The sequence below is a fragment of the Ambystoma mexicanum genome, chromosome 10 (genome assembly GCF_040938575.1).
Source record: "Ambystoma mexicanum isolate Mex_15411 chromosome 10, UKY_AmexF1_1, whole genome shotgun sequence".
In the NCBI taxonomy this organism is placed as follows: Eukaryota; Metazoa; Chordata; class Amphibia; order Caudata; family Ambystomatidae; genus Ambystoma; species Ambystoma mexicanum.
The window spans coordinates 1,135,146,057-1,135,152,056 of NC_090932.1; positions in this window are offsets into that span (position 1 = coordinate 1,135,146,057).

Genomic DNA, 6,000 nt, shown 5'->3' on the forward strand with positions numbered 1-6,000 from the left:
TCCCGTGCATACTTGCAGAATAACAGCAGCGATAAAATGTGGACCATTATCCGACCAGATGACCCTCGGCAGGTCAAACCTAGGGAAATATTCCTTAAGCATGGTTTTCACCGTTGTCATTGCTGTGGCATCTTTCACAGGGAAGGCTTCAACCCATTTACTAAAAGCACAAATGACTACCAAAACGTATTTAAAATTGTTACAGCGCTCCATTTCATTGAAATCAAAGTGAATTACCTCAAAAGGAACAGAAGGTGGACCAAAACGACTCCTTGATGTCGATGTACCTTTCCCCACATTCTGCTGTAGACAACCATACAACTCTGGACAAAACGCTCAGTAGTTCTTGTGATGTTAACATTTTCCCAGACCAGTTCTAACATTTTGCAGATCTTTCTAGCACATATATGAGTGGGACCATGGGCCATTGGAACCATTGCAGTAACATACGCATTTGGTAACATCCATTTTCCCTTCGAAATATCCACCCAACACCCTTCTTCATTCAAGCTTGCCAAACCCTCAGGCCATTGTTTAGTTTCCTCTAGAGTGGCATCTGTTTGAATATTTTTTATGGAATCAATCCCTTCAGCCATAGTACAAGTGTTTGTGGCTTCCCTTGTAATATATATATATCTGAGTAGAAGTCAGTAGCAGTCTGTTTGGCTATCTGGTCAGCAAAAGCGTTCCCTTTTCCTCCATCATTTACAATTTTCTGATGTGCTGCGCACTTCATAATTGCTAATTGAGTGGGAAGCGTGAGCGCTGAGAGTAACTGATCAAGGTGCCATATTGAATTTACGTACCATGTGAGGTCAAGAAACCTCGTTCAGCACCATAATCTACCAAAGTTGTGAACCACCCCAAAAGCATACTGGCTATCAGTATATATATTCACTCTAAGCCCTTCGGAAAGTTCACAAGCTCTAGTTAGTGCAATAACCTCTGCGACCTGCGCAGAGTTATGCTAAATTTTCTTTGTTTTCCACAATCGTGCTTAGTGTAGTGATGGCATAAGCAGCAGTGGATGTACCATCCGGAAGGTTGAAGCAGGAGCCATCACAAAATGGCTCCCCTTGAGGATCGTTCAGAGGTGTATCTTTCAAATCAATCCTGCCTTTAGTTTCTTGTTCTGTAGTATAAAGGCAGTCAAGTGACATTTCATCACTGCAAGCAATATCTTGCGGAAGAGGTAACAGTTCAGCCGGATTTGATACACAACATCTTTTAATTTGAATATACGGTGCAAACAAGATCAATTCATATCTCGTTAATTGTGCGGAAGTAGGGTGTTGTGTTTGCATTCTATTTAATAGAACATCTACAGAGTGAGTTACCAACAAATTTAAAGCATGGCCTAGGACCATACCCTCGTTCTGTTTTACAGACGCAGCAGCAACAGCTCTCAGACATCTCGGCAAAGTGCATGCAACAGGATCAAGGGTGGAGGAAAAGTAACCGCACAGCCTATTCTTCCCCCCCCATGTTCCTGTGTTAACACAGCCAAAGCACATACAACTCTAAGCCCTTTTCATAATTTGGTGTGCCCAAAACTGGTGCTGAACACAGTGCAGTCTTGAGCAGATCAAAAGCTTTCTGGTGTTCCAATTTCCACGGTAGTGGCAAAGAAATGCCCTTCTTTGTCAATGTCAACATTGGTTTGATCACTAACAAAAAGTTTGGGATTCACTGTCTACAGTAAGAAGCCATTCCTATCAAGGCTCTGACTTCCTTCTGTGTATTTGGGACAGACATGCTAGAAATGATTTTAATTCGTTCAGTTGTCAATCTTCTTCCCTCCTTTGACCGGAGATAGCCTAAATAGGTGACCTCCTGTCGACAATATCGACATTTTTTCAGTGAAGCTTTATATCCATGTCTTGCTAGATGAATAAGCAATAACACATTGCCTTCCTTACAAGCACTTTCTGAATCTGCAGCTAAGAGAAGATCATCGACATACTGTAGTAATGGACAAGTAGTAGGCAACTCAAGTGTATCGAGCTGTTCTTTCAAAGCCCTACTGTAAATGCTCGGACTCTGGGTGTACCCTTGTGGCGCATGGGTGAATGTAAACAAGTGTCCCCCTAGGGTGAACGCGAACAGATATCTACTATCCTCGTGTATAGGAATGCTAAAGAAGGCATTCTTAAGATCCACAACACTAAAATGAGTAGCAGACGCTGGTATCATCGTCAGTATCATCGTTAAACCAGGTACAATTGGAAATTATGGAGCACAATCTTGTTGATAGCGCGTAAATCGACAATGAAACGGAAAGGAATTGCATTATACCCTTTCTTATACAAAAGTAAAATTGGACTATTGTAAAAACTACCTGCAATTTCCTCAATTACCCCACAATGTACAAAATCAGAAACTATACACTTCAAAGCTTGCTCACCATCAACTGAAATCTTATACTGTGGAATTAGTGGCAACTTAACTCTTGGTTTCAAAACGATTTTAACAGGCTCAATTTGTAAAATACCAACAACATTGTCATCAATTGCCCACACACACTCCGGAACTTCACTAAATTCCAGTGGCAAAAGTCTAGTCAGGAACTGCGAGGCAAGGAATTGTTGTGCTGAAATCTTCAAACGCACTCCATCCGAAGAACAATGGATTACCCCATTTAATTCCTTCAACAGATTCATCTCCAACAAATTCTCTCCACACTTCGTTGTCAAAAGAAACAGACAGTGATCCGTAAATGGACCCAGTGAGATCAGTACCGGCAAAGAAACCGGACTAACCACTGGCGTACCAGAAAACCCTACAGAAACATTAGCCTGCCCTGACAGTGGAATGTCTGGAACCCGTGAATGATCAATGGAACACTTCTGTGCTCCTGTATCTATCAAAAATAGATGTTTCCTATTTCCCACCATCATTTCAACATAGTGACCTTTCTGATTAACGAGAATAGGCATTGGTTCCAGACCCTGCTTCGGGCTGTCCTAACAGAACAATATATCATCAAAGGTAAGATCCTCAGAAAGATAGGCAGTAGAAGGTTTATCGAAAGTATTTCTGCGATCTACATTAGATTGCTGATTATCTTGCGAAAAAGACTGGGAATTTTGAGCAAACTGGCTGCTACCAAGACCCCCTACGCCAGGGCGGCCTCTGGGTCGTCTACCCATGATACCAAATGTGTTATTCGACCTCTACTGGAGGATCAGGCATTGTTCTCACCAATGACCCTCTTGTCTGCAATAAGCACATTGGTTTGCGTGTACAGGACCCAACGGCACATTACCTTACGGAACATACTGTCCTCGAAACTGTGTACTACTCCCGCTAGGCCCTCTAACTATCTGTTGCAGCAATACCTTAGTTTTCAAATCTCCTTTCTTCTTTTCAATCCTTTCTTTCTCATTATTAACTCTATTCTCGTAATACTGAGCCATATCCAACACTTCGGACTGTGATTTAGCTTGCCAAGCACTCTCGGAAGTCCTAATTTGTGACTGGATATCAGGCAACAATCCACGCACAAATTTGTCCACAAATAATCTTTTTCTGGACTCAGTGCTTAAATCCTGTCCACTAAAATCTGAGAATACTTGTTCAAACCGATTAAAGAATTCGGTAGCACCTTCAGATTTTCCTTGGGTACAAGCAGTGAGTTTGTCCCAAACAATCCTTCTCTCAGGAATTAAGGTCTTCAGTTTTGCTACTATTCTATCTGGCAAAGTCAGTATCGCCTGTGGTGGTCTTTCACCAGCTTTCCTTTCTCTATCTTGCCTAACTAAGCTATCCCATGTGTCGCCCAACCCTGCTGCATCATCCACAGTTCTAATTTGTTTCCATAGATCAGCAGGTAGGAGCACAGAAAACAACAAGTTTATGTCACCCAGAGTAAAAACTGACGATTGTAAGACAGATTTGATTTCCTTGTAAAACGCTGTCGGATTTTTCCTAATATCTGGAATGGATTGTCTAATGGTATTCACTTCCTGTCTTGAGAATGGGACGTGAACAAACTGTGATACATAATGTGCATCAATATCATAGGTGGCAATGCCTGTTGCGGCATTAGCCGGAACCTCAACTTTAGCGACAAATGTCGGATGAACCTCTCTCATAGGCAACTGAGAAACAGGCAACTCCGAACGCTTACTAAGCAACAGAGCTAAATCGAGCGCTAGAGCGGCGGAAGTAATGTCAGATGAAAAAGCTCTCTTATAGGTATTCAATAATTCTGCGGGACAACACATCTTTCTTTTTATACATTCATCCTGTAGGTATTCTACCATTACCTGTATCACTTTCCTCTGCATTTCTGGAGTATACTGACTGTATGTGTCATATACTTCTACGGGAGATATCAACATATCTGAAATCCATCTACGTGCATCTTTTATCCAAATTCGTGTTTCTTCACTCATCGACTTACAAAGAGGAAGGCACCGTTTCTGTACATAAAAAGTATACAAACCATTACCATCTATTTCATCATTCTGTAACCTTTCTAACTCCCTTGTAAACTCAAAAACCATCTCGACGTGCTCATATACTTTCTCCACAGTATCTCTTGAATAAGCTAAAACATTCAAATCCCTCAACCCTTGTGGGATATCGACATCCTTCAATCTATTCCACATTATGGTTAAATGTATTCCCATCCCTTCAATAAAGACATTTTGTTCAGGAAGACTTTCTAGATTAGAGAGTGTAGCTAAGACATCAGATTGTACACCTTCTCTATACATTGTCTAGACCATGCATTCAAGTCTCTCTTTCTCTCTTTAGAAACTGTATTACGAGTTATGATTTTTGATTCACCACTCGCTCCTCTATCAACTACAAGTGGAGCAGAACCACTTGGAAAAGAAAGTGTAGTGCTAATCACTGGTAACTCTCCTGTCCCGTGGACAGACCACCATCACATCCAATTTGACCTGGACACTTCTAAAGGGCCCCCTAAACCCACCATCCCACTTCCCGCAGCTCTCGCAAGAAGCTCCCGCTTACTAACTGTAGAAAGGATCACGCCCTTCCTTGAGGTACCGGCTCTCCAAGCCCCCTTTTCAACTGACCCTGACACCCTTGCCAACGCCTTCAAACTGACAATCACCAATGCGGTTGACGCCGTCGCCCCTCGCACTCTCAGAAAATCTAAGAAAGCCAAGCATACCAACACATGGTTCTCCCAAGAGCTTCTTCAGCTTCGGTCCAAGAAACGAGCTGCCCTCTCAGCCTGGAGAAATAAACCTAACGATGCTACCAAATCCTCCTTTAAGACTATTTCCAAGGACTACAAAACAGCTATTATTTTCGCTAAAGCTAACTCCTTCAACAATAGGATTGCCAACGCCAAATCTACTACCAAAGAAATCTTCACCATCTTCAGGGAACTTGAAACTCCATCCACCTCACCATCCACCATCCAGAAAGATGAAAAATGGTGTAATGACATCCAAACCGCCATGTTTAATAAACTAAATACCCTGCAAACTAAAATTCAGGCACACCAAAAAGCTATGACCCTCCTTATCGCCAACCAGAACACTAACACCAGCAAAGAGACCAAAGCCCACTCCTGCCCGCCCTTCGACTTCAAAGACATCACTGAATCTGAGGTCATCACGCTCTTAAAGACCATCAAACCATCTAATTGTAAAGGCGATGTATGCCCTGCACAGCTAGTCAAAGACTGCGGTCCCACCCTGGCCCCCTTCCTCACAGCCTTCATAAATGCATCCTTTCAGTCTGGCCATGTTCCAACTGACCTTAAGGAAGCCTGGGTCCGTCCGCTCCTCAAAAAGCCCTCACTTGACCCATCAGTACCAGGGAACTACAGACCCATCACTACTGTCCCCTTTCTATTGAAAATTCTGGACAAAGCGGCCTACCATCAAGTCCAAAAATTCATCGAAGAGCACCGCCTTCTCGGCCTTCGACAGTCTGGTTTCAGACCTCGTCATGGGACGGAAACAGCCCTACTTGACCTAAAAAATCAAATGGATGACATTCGTGACGCAGGCAAAC